Source organism: Ischnura elegans, chromosome 2 (assembly GCF_921293095.1).
Source record: "Ischnura elegans chromosome 2, ioIscEleg1.1, whole genome shotgun sequence".
In the NCBI taxonomy this organism is placed as follows: domain Eukaryota; kingdom Metazoa; phylum Arthropoda; class Insecta; order Odonata; family Coenagrionidae; genus Ischnura; species Ischnura elegans.
In genome coordinates this window covers 134,286,829-134,307,275 of record NC_060247.1, presented here as the reverse complement: position 1 = coordinate 134,307,275, position 20,447 = coordinate 134,286,829, and the positions used below count along the sequence as shown (strand labels likewise).

The window sequence follows — 20,447 nt, the reverse complement described above, 5'->3', positions numbered from 1 at the left end:
CACGTGCCCAGGCTAGATGTTGGCTGGCTGGGATGATTAAATGAAGTTAGCCGTGGCAATGGAGACAGACGTGGCTAGGTCAGAGAGCTCAGAAATAGTTTCCAAGTTGGGCATTAGGCGCCAAAATGTTTGGAACATGAAGCGAAAGACTTTTAAAGATGAATAATTTAGGGCATTATCTGGTGGCGTAGCACGGTGACCTCTAGCCGGCCCTCCTGCGCCGAATTTGGCGATTGCCGGCCCACGTGAGGGGCGGGGAGACACGAGGGATCCCCAGCCGGGGGCCGCGCGCGTCTGGCCGGGGGCAGCCCCCTCTCATTCCCCCGCCTCAACACAGCTCCCAGACGGCATCGATCCCCCAACACACACCCCTCTCCGCCCCCGCGCCCCACGGAGGCGGAGACCTAGACCCTGTCTGTCGGCTATGGGTCCTGGCCCTAAACTCAGCCAGGCCATGCACACCACTCATCTTGTATCATTTACGTATCTAATGTCAGGAGCTTTCCAGGCAAACAGTGTGGGTGAATGAAATAGGCCCGTAGATTTTCCAGAGAAATAGTTGCAGGATTTTTATTCGGGGTCTTCACCGGTTCAGACTATACGGCGATCAAAAAAAAAACCTATCTTAGTCGGTTTGGGATCCTCATTTGAAAGGGGAGATGATCCTTTGAGAGAGCTGAAAAAAATTCAGCGCTTGGCTGTAAGCTGGGAAATTTTAAAAGAAAGGCAAACGTTACAGAGATGCTAAAAATTTTGGGCTTGAGATTATTAGAGTTAAGGAGAAGAGAAACGCGAATTAAGGGTATCTATTAAAGACACATTGGTGATCTTTGCGTGGATGGACCTATCTCATAGGTTAGAAGGACCTTATTACCTGGCGAAAAAAATCATAATTTTCAGATAAATCCTCCGAGACGGCTCCCAAATTCGCAAAAATTTTCCTTCCTACAACAGGGGAGAGAACACTGGAATGATTTACCCAATGACCTGATGAAAAAAATCAATGTGGGACAGGTGAAAGGGAAGAAGGGCAAGGGACGGCCCCGAATGCAGGCAGAATAGGGCAGGTTAATAAAGGATAAAAAGGAGAATAAATACGTCACTATGAAAAGGCTAGCGGATAGGAGAGAGAGAGCTGCGTCTAACCAATCATAGCAATGTTGACTTATGATGATGGAGAAATATATGTATGAATTGATTCATCAAAAATTTTACGTCTAAGCTTCAATTGCTACAACGAAAAAAATGAAAGGAGGTTGCGATCAAAAATTCCAAAATTGAATTCGTATAAGTGACACCTTAAAGCATGGCGAACAGGACATTGCTCCTCATAAAACAAAAACGAATCGATGTGGGTGGGAGGAGTGACGCAGTGGCGCGGCACTCGCTTCGGACACGAACATGTATCCATTCACGTTCATTCATTCATTCAAGTGGTAGCCCGTGGTGCGAGGGAGAAAAATGAACGGTTCAATGATCGCAATTCGGAGGAAACTTCATTATAAAAAACAATGATAAAAAAACAAAGTATAATAGGAGAGTAAACATGAGCAAGTTACATACCAACTTGCCTTTATCAATTTCCGCAAATATTTCCCTCGTTTCCAAGCCATTATTTCAATTCCCCTGACTTTCATATCAATAGAACAGTAGCGATGAGGAATTAAGGAAAAACGCAGTAAGGTAAAATGAATATGCTGCACTGCAGGTTTACATCTACATACTACCCTACAACCCGCCTCGATAGGAGTAAGGCGGTGGGTGAACGGACACTAGATTTTAATAAAGAAATAGAAGAAAATAAAACACGCGATGTTTGACTTACATTGCGCATTTATTAAAGCCCTTAATTGTTTGGGGGAGAAATGAATCCCTACAACAATCCGTTGGGCAAAATATCTCTCCTTTTTATTCTCTGCGTCGGAATTAAGGATATTCTGAGAGATTTTCTCCGGGTAGCTCTGCATGATATCTGTTCCTCACAGCTCTAGCAATCCAAGCCTAACGTGTAGAGTCCTCAGCGTCTCTCAGACTTATCTCCCGGTGGTTTTCCTTTCGTACTATATTAAGTCATCCAATAAGTCTTTTGCTACCTGCCGCCCCATTGCGGGGTTAGTGAAAAAAAGGTCACGCAATTCTCAAGAGAAAAAATAATTTCCGCAAGACCGGAATCTGACCGCGGATCTTTGACACTCGGAGGCAGGTTTGTGCGGTTCAGAAAATCAAGAACCGGCTCCTGTTTCTGAAAAAAACGTTTAAGACTTCGGTGTACTGGTTCAGTACATTGAACAGTTTTTTTCTACTGAACCGCTACTTTCCACTGAATCTATCTTAATTTGGACCTTTCAATCAGTTACAGAATCCAACAACATGCGTCAAAATATTTCCATTGATCGGGAAAGAGCAAACTACTGACGACACAGAAGGATTTCGATAATTAGTCCCATTGTGAATTTTCAGAACATTTTTGAAAAAAAAAACAGGTACGTCTGCTAATGACCTTATGGGGTGGGAAAACCGATTCGAGCCGGTGCACCGATCCTCTTCCCAACCGTTCCTCCGGTTCTGAAGAAAACCAATTCGCTGAACCGCCATTCCCTACCCTTAGGCATTAGGATTACCGCAAGGCGATAATTATTTAAATTTGAACTCTTGAGACGTAGGCCAAGCATAAAAAAAACATATCTGCCAACGTTTCGGAAATTTATTTTCCATATTCAAGGCTTATTATAAGAAAAAAAATGAGAGAATGTACAATGTGGTACAAAAGATTGGACGTAAAATAAATAAAAACTGGTCAAGCACTAAAAATAAATAGTGTTCATATGTAATACAAACAAAGGAGAAAAAATAAAATATAATAATAAATATTGGCAATAGAGTGGTTACCTATTATTTTTTATTGCCTAAAACGAAAGACTATTACTCCTTGAGTTCGTATTTCACGCTTTTAGATTTTTAAATGACGATATCTATTTTTCGCGATAAAATGATAAGTGTAAATTTTCAAGCGTGCGAAAACGTGACGGCTAAGTATGAATGCTGGGAGAATCTCTAAACGTTCTGCTTCCCGCTTCGGCCAAGTGAGGTAACCTTGGGGCGAGGCTTTGAGCGCTGATACGACGCAGGCTGCTAGCAGGTAGCTGAGTATCCTGCTAGTAGGTAGCGTCTGGCTTAAATAAGGATAATTATTACCCTATCAAACGAGGGAAACTTTCCGACAATAGGCAATTTTAATAGGCGATTATGAAGAGATGTTTCCCTGAGCTCTGTGCCTCATGCATGCATTGGAAATCTCAGACGATGTATAACTCCTATCTACTCATATAGAAACTACGTTCCTGTGACGTTACGTGGAGTGGCATTGCATGGGCGCCAATCTGGCCTTTTTCAAATGAGGATAAAATTGACCATTGCCATTCGTCTAAACTGTGATTTCTAAAACCAAATAATTTGTATATTATGAATACACTAATGGTGGGTAACGAATCGCAATCAATGCCTTTCGTTTTCCTTGATGAAGGACACTACCCTATTACATATTATGATTTTCCAATGCACAAGTAGACGTAGATGATATTTCCGTGATGCGCAACTGCCGAATAGGACTGTGGGTCCACATTGGGGGGGTGGGGGGGAAGGTGGCGTGACGTCCGACAAACGCACGTAGGCCGATCGATATAGACTCTGTATCCTAGGGATTTCCCTGCTGCCTCCGCTGCGGATGAGGAGAGAGGCGAATAAACGCAATTGGGGCTCACTTTCACCCGGCGGCCGACGCGAACGCAAGGCGACCGATGTGACGACCGTCAGCCACTCTAGTACCCATTACACAGGCCAACTAAAAAACTTTGTTAAAATTTTTTTTATTTTAATGGCTGATCTTTATAGATTTTGATGTGCCGAATCCAAACCTGGCCTTAATTTTTTCGTATCACCCATAGTTTCCAAGCAATATGTATTTAATATTTAGTCTAATTTACCCTATACGGCATACAGGGAAATCAATGAAACACTGTGTAGCATCACAAAATTGTTTGTTTTTACTGTTCACAACATCGTGATAAAATTGTTTGTATTTACTACAGCGTGATAATACAGGGTTCACTTGTCAACTGGAATTGGTCTACATTTTCTTTCTCTTTTTTTCTTGAAGCTTCTTGTGTAGCTTTTTCTGCGATGAATCGCTTTCTAAACTTCTCGGTAAAGTACCAACAGTAATCCCCCATTATCTTCGTTCATTAGACCTACCTTTTCAATTTTATTAAACTATAAAAAAGCTGTTAAATTCTAAAAATATTGCTTGATTTAATAAATTTAACTATAAAATGTGAATAAATGGTGGGTGATACAACTTTAAAACCATCATATTTGGATTCAGCAACTTTAAAAACAAGAATAAGGTATTTTCAGTAAAAAAGTTTTTTCATTGTTGGCCTGTGTTATTAAAGTATTCCACCAATTGAGGTATGTTTCCAGTGAGTACTTAATGAGTATTCTGCCCTCCCTCCATGGACTTCGCTTTTAAATTCGCAACATGGCCTAAGTACTCCCTTTCATTCTACCTAAAAAAATCCCATTTTTTTCCTTCCTCTTCTTTGTTAACCAAACATTCTACCCTCCAACATTGTTTTCAACATCACCTCCCCACCAAGCACTCACTCCATCAAAACCTTCAGTCTACTACATATCTCATCTAGAAGCTGCCTTTCCTGACCCAACACCCACAATTACCAGACCACGGCGACATATTATTTACTTCACTCAGCTATAGAGGTAATACGATGTTAATACATAGATTTGTTTACATTCAGAATCCCCACGCAAGAACATTCGTACGTATTCGTGCACAATTGCGAATAGCGGGTAAACTGTGAATGTAAACAGGTAAATAAGTCTCGGCGACCCCGTAAACGGATGGCAGTCACGTGATCCTATGATGGCTAACTGCGCACCGATCAAAAAGCACTCAATCAGCCTATCTCTATCTATCATAATACTGAACTTGCTCTTTGGCCTCCGTTTACTTGCATATGTTGAGTGAATACTAGCGACCATCGATTCTATTTGGAATTCTCAAAGAAATGATAACATGTATATTCGACTAATAATGTCTTCCTGGAGTAAACGAATGGTAAGTTCGAAAAAATCTTATGATACAGGAAATAATAATAGAATATCATACAACGCATGACTTTATTTCATGCATTCACATTTTTCAAGGCATTGGAGTAAGCATAAACTATAATAACAGAATGATACATGGCACCTAAGACAAACAAAAATATCTAAGCATCAAGGCAAGTTTAAGCACGAAAAAGTGTACATTAATTAAAGAATAACAAAATCAGTGCACAATAACAAAAAATATAAATCACAAGAACGAAAAAATGATGGATACTTGAATAATAGCTTATCATAAGAATTCCTAGCAAAGAGTTTTAAAAACACTTTCAATATTCATTAATATCATAAGTAGTTCATCAAAGGAAATACCATTCAAGAAGACATGAAGGTAGTGCTAACTTATTCCGCAGTGTTCAAGGGGCAAGTCTTTATTTCTATGCAGGGAAAGATAATAAAGAGGATGGTTGCCACTCGAAGGCATCTGAAGACGATGCCACCTCATCACGGCATTTTCAGACCATTTCAACGTATGTAAAAGCAGTATATTACTTGAAAATTTGAGCGGCGAGCAAGTGACGTAATTATGCGTAGAACCAATGGGTGGCTGTTACATTAAATTAGCAATAACTATCCAACTATGTGCGGCAAACTTTATGCGTGGTTAACAAGTAAGCGCACAGTGGTCCCAATCGCTAATCTAGCGGGACAAAAGTCAGTTTTACAACTTTTAAAAATAAAGTCACCGTAGGTGTAGCGATATCCGCAATTAAATGCTTCATCATGATTGGTAACTTTTACAACGTTTATATAAGTTATAACAATGTTATGCAGCTGCAAAGTCACGCGTTGAGATTGCCTACCCTCCGCCTACACCCAGACGGTGGCTGACTCGCTAGCATTAACACGTACCTGCTAAATAGCAATAACGCAAGGAACGACAATTTCTAACGGGATCTTATAGCCATCGGTATATAGCATTATTCAGGGTGATTTTTCTTCAAATATAATTGCTTTCAAATACTAGATTTCAAATGGCAATCTCTCAGTCTTTAAAACCTCGTTTTTTTATCGACTTCAATTGTTTAAATTGACTTATAAAGTATATATGTCGAGGTAGGATTACGAAACCTTCGAAGACATGTAGCGTAGCGAAATAGACGACCTTCTTTTTTTTAGTAAGCGCAGCCTCAACCCACGTTGCACGTAGTATAGGATAAGCGCTCCTCCGAATTTTCCGCGGCGTTTAAACGTGGCGTGTCCCGTGATTTAGCTGTGTCGGGCTCGTAGCGTGTCGCACGCGATCAAATTGACGAGTCCACTGGCGTGATTGGACCATCCTGAGAACATGCACACTACGAGGGTTATTACTCTTAACAACTCTGATTACACTTCTCAGAAATGTAAGAATGGAGGAAGCGAGATGGACGACGAATAACAAGATTCGGATAGCTGCTACATCTTCAAATGAATCGTTCAATGAGTTTGACTCATTGAACGATTCGTTTGAATGTTCAATTCATTGATCGACGAAACCAAGACGACACGATGGAAATCAACACTTCCCGCTGAAAAGAGCCATTCAAAGTGAGCCGCTATTAGCGCGCCGTGAGGCGGACACACATTGAAATTACAAAAAAATTATTGAATTAGGACAAATCTGTGAAGTCATCCAAATTTGAGACCAAATTCGGAAATTGGGAATAAACGGAGAATAAAGGTGAGTGAGGTAAGGAAAATGTTTCTGGGAGTAAAGAGCCGTCAGAAAAGCGAAACCTGCCCACAGAGACCGTCTAACTGTACGCTGAAAGTGGTGATCACTGATCTGAAGTGAACATTTTAAGGTTTTCAGGAATGAGTAATGATAAAATAACCCATTATATGTCCATGTACAACATATATGGCAAAGGCGTTAAAAGTTCAAATTCAAGTATAAATGTCATTACCATTCATAACGAAAGAAAGCCGGTAGCAGGACACGGTAGGGCAGATGTGATGATGCAAAGCTGAGCTCGCGAATCATAGCGAAATGTCGGACACCTCCCTTTGGAAAGGCGATCGCTTGGATGAAGCTATTAGAGCGCGTTAGTTTTCCGTGATTTTTAACGGTGTCCCTCCGGACATTTTGATTGGCTGAAAGACGGTAACAGCGACAGTAATCCGCTCCGAGAGAAGGAAAGAGGAGGAGATTTCCATCGCTGTAGCTAAAGCTCGGAAGAGCCGGAAAACATGACAGAATATTTGCGTGGTCGTCGCTTTTCGAAAAAAAAAAGGCTCCGTGATGCCGAAACCCGAGTCAATTCACTCTTCGGTGACTATGGGCGCCTACACACTTTTGACAACACTTCAAAAGCGTCGATTAGACCAAAACAAACTCATACCTACCGATGAATGGCTTTGAGCGGTAGCGTAGAGTTTAAGGGCTGCGAACGTAAACAACCGTTGCGAGGAAAGGTTCCCGTGCACTCCACCACGCCAAACAAAAACAGCGCACACGGACTGGTTCCGTAAAGCTCGAGCGATCATGGCAGTGCCACGCGGCCCGCAGCGACAGTTGCGCATCGCGAAACGCAGGCGCTCGTGGGCGACTGTTTACAGAAACGAAACTCGACCCAAGGTCGCTCGGGTGGGGATGCTACGGGCAGCAGCGCTTATACGAAACGACGCTCCTCCGAGATTTCCACAGTCGAAATCAGCACCTCCATCCGCTTTATTTTTCGATTCATTTTTTTAAAGCTGGACGTCAGATTACAATAGGGTGCCATTCGAGGCTACCGTGAGTGTTGTATTGCATGGCGAATATTAGTAATCGGGAGAGGGGTTTCGTAATACTTGTGTGAAAATGTAGAAAACGTCTTTTACTTTCCCAGATTGCTCCAGGAGCAGTGGAGCTGCAAAGAAAAGGGACAAACTTTCCGGGGTGACCACCAAAAGTTCGTCAAATGCCTAAGTAAATACCTCTTGGTATTTGACTATTACCGCGCGGTAAGTCACTATCTTCGTTGGTGATATTTTAAAGTATGTATTGTCTTAATTTTATTAATTGAGACAATAATTTTACTGTTTTATCAATCTGGCGTGAATGTAATTGATTGAACCAGTTTTTGGAAGTTAAAATATTACGAAACTCCGTTCACATAGAAAGCGTTGCTAGTAGCGTCACCAGGACAGGTGGCACCGCTTCCGGTAACAGCCAGGGTATCATGGCGAAGTGCGGAGTCTGCCATACTTTAATTTTTAATATCCATAGCCGAAGTAGACGACATAGATTCGCTTTCAAGTACCTATAATCCCTGCAAAGAAATTGGTACTTGCCTTTCAAAGTGCACGTAGACTCCTCAGAGTGGAGGTAACGAGTAGGAAGTAGGTACTGGCGAACATTGCCAGTATTCTGCCTGTAAGTGGGTACAAGTAGGAAGGGCGTGGCAGTGGATACATTTGACAATATTGAGTGCAAAGAGCCGTCTGCGTCCCAATAGGGTAGTTTCCTTCATCAAAGAAACCGAAAGGCATTGATTGCGATTTGTTACCCACAATTACTGTATTCATAATATACAAATTATTTCGTTTTAGAAATACCGGTTTAGACGAATGGCAATGGTCCATTTTTATCCTCATTTGAAAAGGGCCAGATTGGCGCCCATGCGATGCCACTCCACGTGACGTCACAGGGACCTAGTTTCTATAGGAGAAGATAGGAGTTATACATCGTCTGAGATTACCAATGCATGCATGAGGCGCAGAGCTCAGGGAAACATGTCTTAATAATCACCTATAAAAACTGGCTAAGGTCGGAAAGTTTCCTTCGTTTGATAAGGTATTAATAAACCTTTTTTAAGCCAAGCGCTACCAGACAGCAAGGTACTCAGCTACCCTCTAGCATCCTGCGTCCTATCAGCGCTCAGAGCCTCGATCAAGGTCACCTCACAAGGCGGGAGGGGGAACCAGAAATACGTCACACGGAGAGATTTCCTTACCCGTCGCGTTTTCGCGCGCTTGAAATTTTTCAATTTTCATTTAATCGCGAAAAATAGATATCGTCATTTAAAAATCTAAAAGCGTGAAATACGTACTCCAGGAGTAATAATCTTCCGATATAGGCAATAAAAAAATAATAGGAAACCACCCAATTAAACTAATATTAATAACTTCCACCACATCGAGCCACATTTTGTAAAAGATATCCGTATAGAATATAGTTAATTAAAAGGTTCATCACAGTAATAGTACAGTGAAAGTTCAACTTAATGCCGCCTGGAGGCGGTGTTTACGAAGCCTTTTTTTGGTTACCTCTCCCTGCATTTGGAAATACTCAACTTCAAAAGAGTCTTTCATTTGGGGAATGAATCGCTCACACGAGTGGAAAGCAGCCACTCGAGGGGTCTAGCAGAAAAGTTGTGAACAGCAGAGCAAGAGTGGATGACGCCATCCGTTTATCCACGGAAGGGCTGCGAACCTTATAGTCTGGCTGCGAACGTCAATTATTTTTGGAAGGGAATTACAAGATAATAAGGCAAAGCGTAACATAAAGACAAATATGAAGTCTTAGTGAATTATTCTCTCGGGTTTTCCCGACGTACAGCGTCTTGGGGGGTTACTCGGGTGTCTCCCCGGGTGATTGTTGACTTCGTTGCCTATGTTTCGGGATACGAGTCGGTGCCCATAAACGGCTCTAAATATAGGAGCCAACTCGGTTCCCGAAACATAGGCAACGGAGTAAACAACCACCCGGAGGGAAACCAGAGACGCCTTCCCAAATGACGACTTGGTGACTGTCAGAGTTTTTTTAATGGAATACCTGATTTTACGTTTTTAATCTGAACCTATTCCTCTTTAATGATTTCATGTATCATTTGAGATTGAATCTTAATTTATGTTTCTACAGGTCGGATTTTTGCTGGCCTCGATGCGATGGCCGCCATCTGGCTGTTTTCGGTAATGTGGCAATAAATAAATATACAGATAATGATACAAGGAGGTAAAAATGGAATACTACAAAAAAGATTAGGCGTGACGGAATTTGCCGTTTGCCTCTCAAAAACTCCGTGATGGCGAAATTGGTCTAATTAGCACCATCTGCTGCGACCTAGGACATTAAAAAATGGTGTACTGTATATTTCGTAAGGGGCCTAAGTATAAACAACACGATTTATCTTGAGTTTTTAGATGTGAATCAGGAATCTTTCTAGGAAATGCGCAAAAAACAGCATTTAGCATGATTTTCCATTGATTCGGCACAATATCATATTTCATCGCTTTAGTATCTTTTTATAACTACTTCTACGTAATTCCCAGCGGGATACCTGTAGGGTGTCAGTGCTCTTTTGTAGGGTAGCAGTGTCAGGTTCACCAGCATGCAAGAGGACCCCCACATACACACGACACGGACACAAAAATATGATGACATAATATCTAAAAATAAGAGCCAATTAATGCGAAGATAAAACTTGCCAACGGTTAGTAACGCCTATAGTAAATGCTTGCTACGCTAAAACATTGGAAAAACATGAACATGCAATGAGCCGTCCTGATGCTATTAATTTTACTAGATAATCGAGACACCGTTGCTATTCCAAGGAAAAAATGACATTGTACATTCATTTGTTCAGCCTGTTTCTTTAATTTCTTCTCTTGATCACGTCTACCATGGTACGACAGTTATCGAAAGATATTTTTAATGTAGTGTAAGAAAAAATGTTCCAATATTCTAGGTGATTTAGCCTATACTTTGCTCTACGCTCCAGTAAAGATTCCCATTCAAACTCGTCCAACACATTGGAAACGCTTCACCTTTTATCGTAACAACTCAACACGAACCTGGACGCCCGGCGCTGTACTCTATTGATTTTAAATATCAGTCCGACTTCATAAGGGTCCCACACGCTAGTAGAACTCCAAGTGAGGCCTTACTACTAGTAGTGTTTTCACTTTTCTATGACATTATCTTAGAATTATTTTTACAAACCCTTGTAACGGTTGGCTTTCCTGAATACTGCGAGAGTTTACCACGCGAGAGATCCCGAGTATTGGTGACTTCAAAGTGTTTTACGAACTCGGAATTGAATCGTTCGATCCCGTTAGCGATGTAACTTCTTCTTGAAGAGATATCCTTTTCCATAAAAATTCATCACCATAAACTTTTGAAGTTTCAATTCTAACTCTCAAGTACTGCAGTATAGCTCCATAGCAACTAGGCCCTTTTTAATATTAATCTATCGTAATGGCCATAAATTTCTCAGTACACAACTTAATTATCAGAGAAGAGGGGCATTTTAATCGTGACCGTGGTGGTAATATCATTCATGTTAAAACGGAACAAAACAGGACCTATAGCACTTCCCTGCGGCACACCAGACGGAACTTGTGTAGTATACGAACCAACTCCATCCAAAACAACCCTCTGCTCGCGATCGCTCAAGAAATCATTGATCCAAACCACATGGACGATTACTTAATTTGATTGAAACATAAAAATTTTATGAATTGATTTAATCTGTAGTCATCAATCGCAAACGTTAGCAAGTCGCGGGTATCTAAAGACCGTCGCGCGTAGCCGAGCTCCGGACAAGACGTAGTAAAGAAACCTTCGGCATTGCGAACAGATTTTTAATTTTTCATCAGATGCGTCTAAATAACACTTCATTAAATCCCTACAATGAAGTTTTTCAAGTACACTTTTTTTAAACGCTAGTACTCTCCCATTTTATTTACACATCGCGTAGCATAATCGTCCGCCATATTGTGACTTCAAGGGCACACTCAGTCGAGTTTTTATCTCATCGAAATATTCCAACATCGTAAATAGGTGCTAAATATGCATAATTTTCCAAGAAAACGGAAAAATCACCTTTCCATACGAAGTTTTTTCATATTTTGCATTCCTCGGCGTAGACGTTGGCGAATCAACATCTCGTTCTTTAATTTCAAACGATATTTTTATATATCGTCGCAAACTTTTTGGAACCTACCTCGAAAAAAGGCATTTCATTATTTCATTCACTTTATTTCGATTTCAGCGAACTGCACAACGGATCGAAAAATGGGAAGAATATTTAATTATTTGTTGTAAATGCTCTCTTTATAATTAAAACTCTATCGTATCGACGAAAAAAAAAAACAAAAATAGGCGAAGGAGCCCATTGCCGCGCATGTATTACACCGATAAGGCATAAACATACACCAACAAAAGGCAGATCCGTGGGAATTGACGCTTTCTAACGAAGAGGAACCGATGATTAAGACGCAGCTGAAAAGTGATAACATTCCCCACCCTGTGCGGTCTTATCATGGAAACCTATCGAGCAAGAGCAAACCTCTAATAGCCATCAAGCGTAACACCTATACGTATCGATCCGGTCAGCAAGTATAGGCCCTTCACATACACGTAGGGGAGGTTGTTTATGAATGTCGTCGTTCCCCTGCATTCACCATCCGTTTCTCTGTCATTACACTCCTCACATTCCGCTTGATTCGACTGCTATCTGTATTTCATGTCGCCAATAGGGTAGTTTCCTTCATCAAAGATAACGAAAGGCATTTATGCATTGCGATTCGTTACCCACAATTAGTGTATTCATAATACTCAAATTATTTGGTTTTAGAAATCCCAGTTTACACGAATGACAATGGTCAATTTTTACCTCATTTGAAAAAGGTCAGATTGTCGCCCATGCGATGCCACTCCATGTGACGGCACAAGGACCTATTTTCTATACGAGTAGATAGGAGTTTTACATCGTCTGAGATTAACAATGCATGCATGAGGCACAGAGCTCAGGGAAACATCTCTTAATAATCACCTATTAAATTGCCCATGGACGGAAAGTTTCCGTCCTTTGATAAGGTATTAATAATCCTTATTTAAGCCAAGCGCTACCTGTTAGTAGCCTGCATCGCAGGGGCGCACATATCCTCGCCCTAAGGTCACCTCAGACGGCGGAAGCGGGAACCAGAATGACGTCAGACGGGCTATTCCCAGCATTCATACTTAGCCGCCGCGTTTTCGCGCGCTAGAAATTTTTCAATTTTCAGTAAACCGCGAAAAATAGATATCATCACTTAAAAATCTAAATGCGTGAAATGCGTACTTCATGAGTAATAATCTTTCGAAATAAAAAATAATAGGAAACCACCCTATTCACTCTTCGTCTTCCTCTTTACAGTAATTTTTTGAGTTCCCCCTCAATCCTGTATTTTTCTTGTGCCATATGGAGTCACCCATTCTAATGACAAGGCCAAAACAGAGTAGTTGCTTCCTTTCTACCTCGTCCACAACATCTTTTTTTTCATGTACCAGCATGTAAAGTCATAAATGTCATATTTAATCGTTACTTAAGATCTACATTCATTGTGATTAACTGTAAATATCGATGTTTCGTTTTTCTACAAACAGTGGAATGTCGTCATTAAAACGGTCTCGTATCCACAGATGCATGATCTCGCACACAGATGTATCTTTCACTAGATTTAACTGAAAACAAAACACTGCGAGAAAACATAACAATGCGAGAGATCCCGAGTAATGGTGACCCCAAAGCAGAGGCGGAAGCAGGATAGGGACAAGTGGGGGTAAAGTGGGGTTAAAAATGCCAGCCAGGGAGTGGGGGTCAACCTACCAGCAGTAGTGGGGGTCCGAACAAAATTTCCATTCTATCTAGTGTAAATTGGATATCCAAGAGGGCGTAAACCCTTTAGTCGAAACCCGGCGGATCAACAGTTGGATCCCGTTAGCGGTGTAACTTCTTCTTGAAGAGATATCCTTTTCCAGATAGAAATGTTTATTGATAGAAAAAGCATTTTTTGCAAACCACAAGACATAAATGTACCTAGGAAAAAAAGCTATTTTAGCATAAAGTCGTTAATACCATATCCATGCTTCTGTAAGTGCAGTATTCGACCATCGTGACTATCGTTTAATTTTAAGCTTCCTACTCACGCAAAAAAACACAACACCGACAACGAGAACAATTGCGCTAAGAAGAGAAAATTTCAACAGTCATTTGGCTGGTTGTGGAAACCAGACTCCCACCGGAACATCTAAAGAATGCGATCGCATTGAATGTGCTTAATATTGCACCCTACAGCGGTTAAGAGGAATGGCGTATCTTACATTCACGGAGGTTCCGCCAATAGATTAGACCTCCATGTCAAAATACAGAGCGCGTTCCGAAAAGTAATTCAATCGAATTTCCCGCGCTGGTCCTAATGTTTGGAGTGGGATCAAACCACTAGGAGAAGGTGACGCTAAGCTTTTCCTTAAGTCTCAGCGCTCTTTCCCAATCAGCTATTGTAAACCTCTGCGCGCCGACCGTGCCACGAAAAATAGGGAATCACCGATCGAGCAAAGCTTAAGTTTTGTACTAAATTGAAAAAAATCTCTTGAGGAGACATACAAAATGATTCGTGAAGCTGGCAAGAATGAGCCAATCTGGGCTCATTTCTTTTTCCGACAGCAACCCCCCTTATAGTCTTTACGTCAACCAAGCAGACTTCTTTATAATGCATAAAAGCGAACAATGTATAAATCCACCAATTTATTTATGTGGTACTACTAGTTTCGACGCCGCTGCGTCGAAACTAGTAGTACCACATATATAAATTGGTGGATTTATACATAGTTTGTTCGCTTTTATTTATTAGAATGAACCTCCACAAATTTGAGCCTGTTACGATAGAGATTAGACTTGTTTAGGTTGAATAAAGTACTTTTTAAAAATAATTGCATTCCTTTCGAAACGCACCCTGTGCGACTTTCTCATTTTGTTTAAATGGCAGTCGCTCAATTTAAAATAAGATCTTCGACAAGATATTGTCTGGAAAACGCATTTCAAAAACGGAAAATTTCGATAGTATGTCAAGGTAAGGCTTTCCAGAGCATGAAAGTACATATTGCAACTAGAATATAAATTTCGTGTGGATAGAAACTTAATGTGATCTGTCACATCCTAGGTCGGAGCCAGGATTTTTTCTAGGGGGCACAAAGGTCTGAAAGACAAAGGATTTTCTCATACTTGAGATTAAAAGCAACATACAACACTTGCTGTACGAAATATTTTCTTTACTTTAACATGAAATTTATTTATATGAAATTAAATGATTGAGACTCCGTAATACACAAAGCAATAAGAACGCATTAAAAAGAGCATAAAAATTGTCCAGTTTTTTAAGCGTTTAAGGGGCACATTGCCCCTTAAATCCACCTATGGTGAGCTGCATCGTAATGTTGAAAATTTAATTGATAGGAAAATTAAGCACTCCTCACTGTGTAAAAATTGGTCTTTATGACATTTTAATTTTATTATGATATTAAACAAAAATCATCTATGCGCGTGTTAGTAATATTCAAAGTGAGTTTAATTTATCATAATTCTTAACGTTTTTTTTGCTTACCATGAAAAATTCGCATATAACAAAAGCATAACTAGGCTTGAAGGTTAGGGCACAGTAACGTACTCGTACAAAGCTTATGTTCTGTTTTGCTTGTAATGATTGAAGCGTCATTTAAAAAAATGACTCTAGAAATACCGTTCATAACGATGGCTGATACCGATTGACACAGACAAATAATAAATGATGTAATCTAAGTGTAATCCGATCGTGTACAATCATTCGACCGTTCCTAGCCGCAAAGTAGCATCACAAAAAATCATTTCACTCATGCCTATCTTAAATTTTTGGTCCAGAAAATTGTGTGCGTAAAATTTGAGCCATAAAATCATATACTTGCAATTTCGTCCATAAAATCATTTTCGAAAACCATCTGCAGTAAACTGTTAAAATTTTGTGATAAAGTACGATTTTTTCATATAGTGTGTACAATTATAAATAATAATCGAGTTCACAAAACGAAAGTTGAATTATTTGCCGAGATGTGGCTTTGTGGACTGGTATTCTGACTAAGGTTTACTGCGCCAACTTTAATAAAATGACACACAATGAATGGGACAATCTACGCAAGTTATATCAAAAGAAGGAATCTCAATTTGACCACTGTCTCATAGGTTTAAAATAATAAAAGACACAATTTGCCGCCCAATTCACATTATTTGGTGACGTCATTTTAAGTTCTGGTTCTTTAACTCATTCAGGGTGAACCTTTTTCGCTAAGGGGAGTCCCAAACAACAATAAGACAAGCGGTGAGATACATGCACAAGGCTGGAGGGCTGCTGAGAAGCGGTGACACGATCAGAACGATGTCGTGACGCCATCAACTTATCAGCCAAAGGGTTATGGCCGTAAATGTTTCGTAGCTCGAAAGATGGGCGATGGATCGAAAATTGTAAGAATACATGCGTAGTCTCCCAGGTGTACAAGCCCAACCACCCGAATATCGATTGTCATCCGATTGCCAAATTAGTAGGCCTGTTTTTTTGCACTTCCCTATGGTGATACTAGGAAAATTTTCTTATTTATCGTTATTTACGCTGCTAATATTTGGTAAGTACCATACAATTCTATTTAAAAATGATCAATCAATCGCTACTGATAATCTATGAAGTGTTTTACACCATTTTATCCAATATATTAGTATGTCGTCCAAACAAACACGTCATTCGGAATTATTTTACTTAACATTTGACTGGTAATGTTTGGGGTAGCCTAAGTTTCAAAACGTTATTATTTCTTGATTGTAATTCTATTTGAAAGAAGCAATAAATATATATATTCATATGCACATCACACATGCAAAATCATTTTCCCGGCATTACGCTAAGTAATGCCATGTTCACATACATACACACATGTGGTGCTATTATTACGGTGCATGCGGGGGTCCCGGCTGATTTTGAACCTACCTCAACCGGCATGGTAGCCATTGCAAACATAAGGGTTTACGAAAATACGGATAAAACGCTACAACGACATGGACACACGAGCACATTGAGGACACGAATTTGGCGAACTGATCGCGACACAATGACCTCGAATGAGCACCTATTGTACGTCGGGGTAGTGAGTGTAAACACGATGCTATGATCAGTTCGGGCACAATAGGGTAGACACGCAGACGAGGGGGGAATATGGAGGTAGGGCTGGAAAGGGTGCAACTTCAGCCAGGTGAGTCAGTGGAACAGATACGTCGGAATTAAAGCTTTCAGAGGTGGTCTTGGTGTGTTAAGTGTATACCTACGGCGTTCAATCTATCGGTAAACGCTACGCCACTATTCGGCTAACTTCCACTTTATCGGGTATTGAAAACAATGGATAATACCTAACAAGACAATGGCTACAATCCGATAACCACCTGAAAGCACGATAAAAAATAAACGCTGCATCTGACCGATGACCTATTCAAGGCGATCAGTCAGCATCGCCCACACCGCGACCTGAAGAAGCAAGCTGAAACTCTGGCGAAACGGTCGTCGGCCAACCGACTGAACGCGGACGATATGCCGTCGAGCATTCAGCACATATGCACACCGATCGAAATACATGGAGATGCCGTGTCACTAGCCTACGACCCCGAAAGAATATCGCGAAGTTGCAAACGGCCGGGCAGCTTTAAATCATGGGAACCGGTTGCGACCCCCACTCCAAAGAAAGATTCCGACCACCTCAGCACAGACGGCGGGCCTCCCCTCGGCGAATGCCGAGGCATGGAAAGAACGATACGGCGGGAGAGCTCTCCGCTCACCGGGGGAAGCGGAGCGAAGCGACCAGTCGGCGAAAAAGACAGTCCTGTGGAAGCCACTCCGATGGAAGCTTACGCAGAGCCCAGACACCTGGCCTCGGCGCTCAGGAAGCGAGAGCTATAGCGAGCAAGATCTACTACCAGCTCACTCGTCCCTATGCTATGCTGTCGGCTCGGAAGCGGGCGAAACCCCAGACCGGCGAGGGGAGGGGGGAAAGAGGGGAAGGAGAGGTCTGCGAACCGATTGCGGGTGCCGCGTCTCGTCTGGCAGCCACCCCACTACTTCCCTCCCTGAAAACCCCCTCTACCACTCCGTCGCCGTAAAACGACCACACTACGCTATGAGCCCCTCCCCTGAAATCGAAAAAAGTATCACGATCACTTTCCGAGTATCGACGAAACCGTGAGATACAGAGAAAAAACAACCAAAGAAGACGACAATGCCTTTCAAGAAACACGATTCAACGTAGAACTTGAGTCAGTCGCTTCCAAACATTCAATAACTAAGGATACCATATTTAGGCAAGTACATAAAATTCGACGAATATAACACCAATACGCAAGTTCAAAACAATATATTAATAGGTCTACATTCCTCCTTTAAGATTATTGGAGATATTTCTCGCCATGACATACCTGGTCGAGGTATTGTTTAGGTTTGTTGATCTTGTAACATTTAGAACATAATATAGCATTTCAAAACAGTATCATAAGCCTTGGAGTGAGAATTCGATGTCTCTCCCGCATTAACTTCTGCCTATCAGCGAAAACGACCGTCAAATTTCAGGATATAACAGTAAACTTGTAACTCTTACGAAAAACCAGGCAGCATGTTTTCACAACACTTACCTCACAGTTGTCAATTGTGTATTGGGTACCGAATGAGTATCAGAGGAAGACAGGAACTGAAGCACACGTCAAAAAGACTTCTTAGATGATATGAATTACAGATGCACAACACTTAACAAACAATAATGCACGAAACAGTCTCACAGACGACACAACGCACAACGACTAGGGCAATATCACCAAGAGCCCTCTACTCCCTTACTCGCAGACTCCCATGACGTCATCGACTGTCGCAGACTGCCGGATACTCGAAAGCTCGTAGGCTCGAAGGAGAATTAAAATTTGTGGAATGTGCTACCATCTACAAGTAACGATCGAAACACCAAGCTTAAGAAAGGAAAGCGCATATGGCGATTGACGGAATTTCCGTCGCAACTATCACCGCTGAATTCAGCCATCGGTCTGGGCTCAAGCGTTTCCGTAGATTCATTAAATTCAAGTTATCAAATTTATAATAATATTCAAGGTAATTTTATATTTCTTGAACAAAGGCTACCCGAAAAAAGAGTTGAGTTCGGTACGCAGCGCCAACTACCCATAATAAAACGAACTTGAATGTATGACAAGTGGTAATTGAAAATATTAATCAAAAACAATAGTGGGGGTGCGAATACGGAGTGCATATCAGTGCATATGCAATTTATGGAGAATTCTTATACTAATTACTGATTCTGTCATGTACCTCTACCCTTCATTAGATCAACTTATATCAAGGAATATATTACGATAGATCGAATGTGTAAGTTGGGAGTTAGCTTCTTGAAATATATCGTGTTAATTTTCATTTCTTGGTATTGGGTGAAGTCTTTATTAATTGTCTTTTGTATCTAAGTTGTGGAGTTGTGATCGAGGTCAATTGGAATGTTTCCAATTTGCATTCAAACCGATCACGTTTGGATTTGCATGGAACCATTTCCGTTTTCAAGGGCCGTAATTATTCTCGTCAAACATATACTTCTTTGTATTTGCTATTTATATGGGTTTTAACTGTGTAAAAACTTAAGTAAAATTGGACGTTGCACTAAGGCATTTTACTAATATTAAGAATTTCCATCACATCGTGCCTCACGTTATACATGAGATGTGTAAAAACTGCTGATATTTATTCTTATCAACGAAATCGTGGAAGTGCTATGTCAGTTATTGAACTGATATCATTGATGTTTTTGAGGATGAAGAGCTATTGCATCATTACGCCTTGGATAAATAAACCAACTAGATATCACTTGAGTTTTTTATCCTGGAATAATTTGTGCTCCTCCACCATTTCTGTCGTTTCCCTTTGGAGACACGTGCGGATATGTAACAGGGTAATTGTCTAGGGTGGAAGAAAGGAAAGGGAATAAAATTTGTGAGAAGCATACACATTGTACTCCCGTTATTAGAGTGCACGCAATCCGAAAAAAATCAACAGCACAAGGGAATTTTGAGATTAGGGCAGACTCGTGTAGCCCATCCATGGAATTCGAAAACATTCCATTTTAAAATGTTTGTAATAGAGATGGGTAGAGCGCCAAAAAAAGTAACTGGGCTTAGTTACTGTTAGAAATTTGTAATCATTCTCAGGAACATATTTTCAAAGGGAAACTAGTTACTGTTTCTCAAGGGAAAACTTCTTGAAAACTAACTATGTGATCCATACAGGGGTTAGGTGGAAGAGGGGACTTCTTAGTCTCAACCTCGCCCCAATAAGGACATCTTATTATTATTGTTATGCAGGACGATCCATTGAATCTCTCCTTAAAATATAAGTTTAACTCATTGATTTTGGCTGGTACTTCAGTTACAGGCATTGGGAAATGTCAGTTCACTCAAAGTTTTTGGCATATATGCCAGTCGGTA

At 40.8% G+C, this 20,447-nt stretch overlaps 1 protein-coding gene across 7 annotated transcripts in view; it reads right to left on the bottom strand.

Annotated features, from left to right (window-relative positions):
- The window catches only part of LOC124154662 (RAC serine/threonine-protein kinase), a 150,034-nt gene extending 131,120 nt beyond the window's left edge, over positions 1-18,914 (bottom strand). For 5 of the 7 annotated variants that reach the window (XM_046528517.1, XM_046528519.1, XM_046528518.1 and 2 more), the window contains exon 1: positions 18,606-18,914. The gene's annotated coding sequence lies outside the window, so the exon portion shown is untranslated. Of the gene's footprint in view, positions 1-7,509; positions 7,585-18,605 lie in introns of those variants that run through there. The other 2 variants (XM_046528522.1, XM_046528523.1) reach the window with 1 other exon arrangement.
- Positions 18,915-20,447: the final 1,533 nt, after the last annotated feature.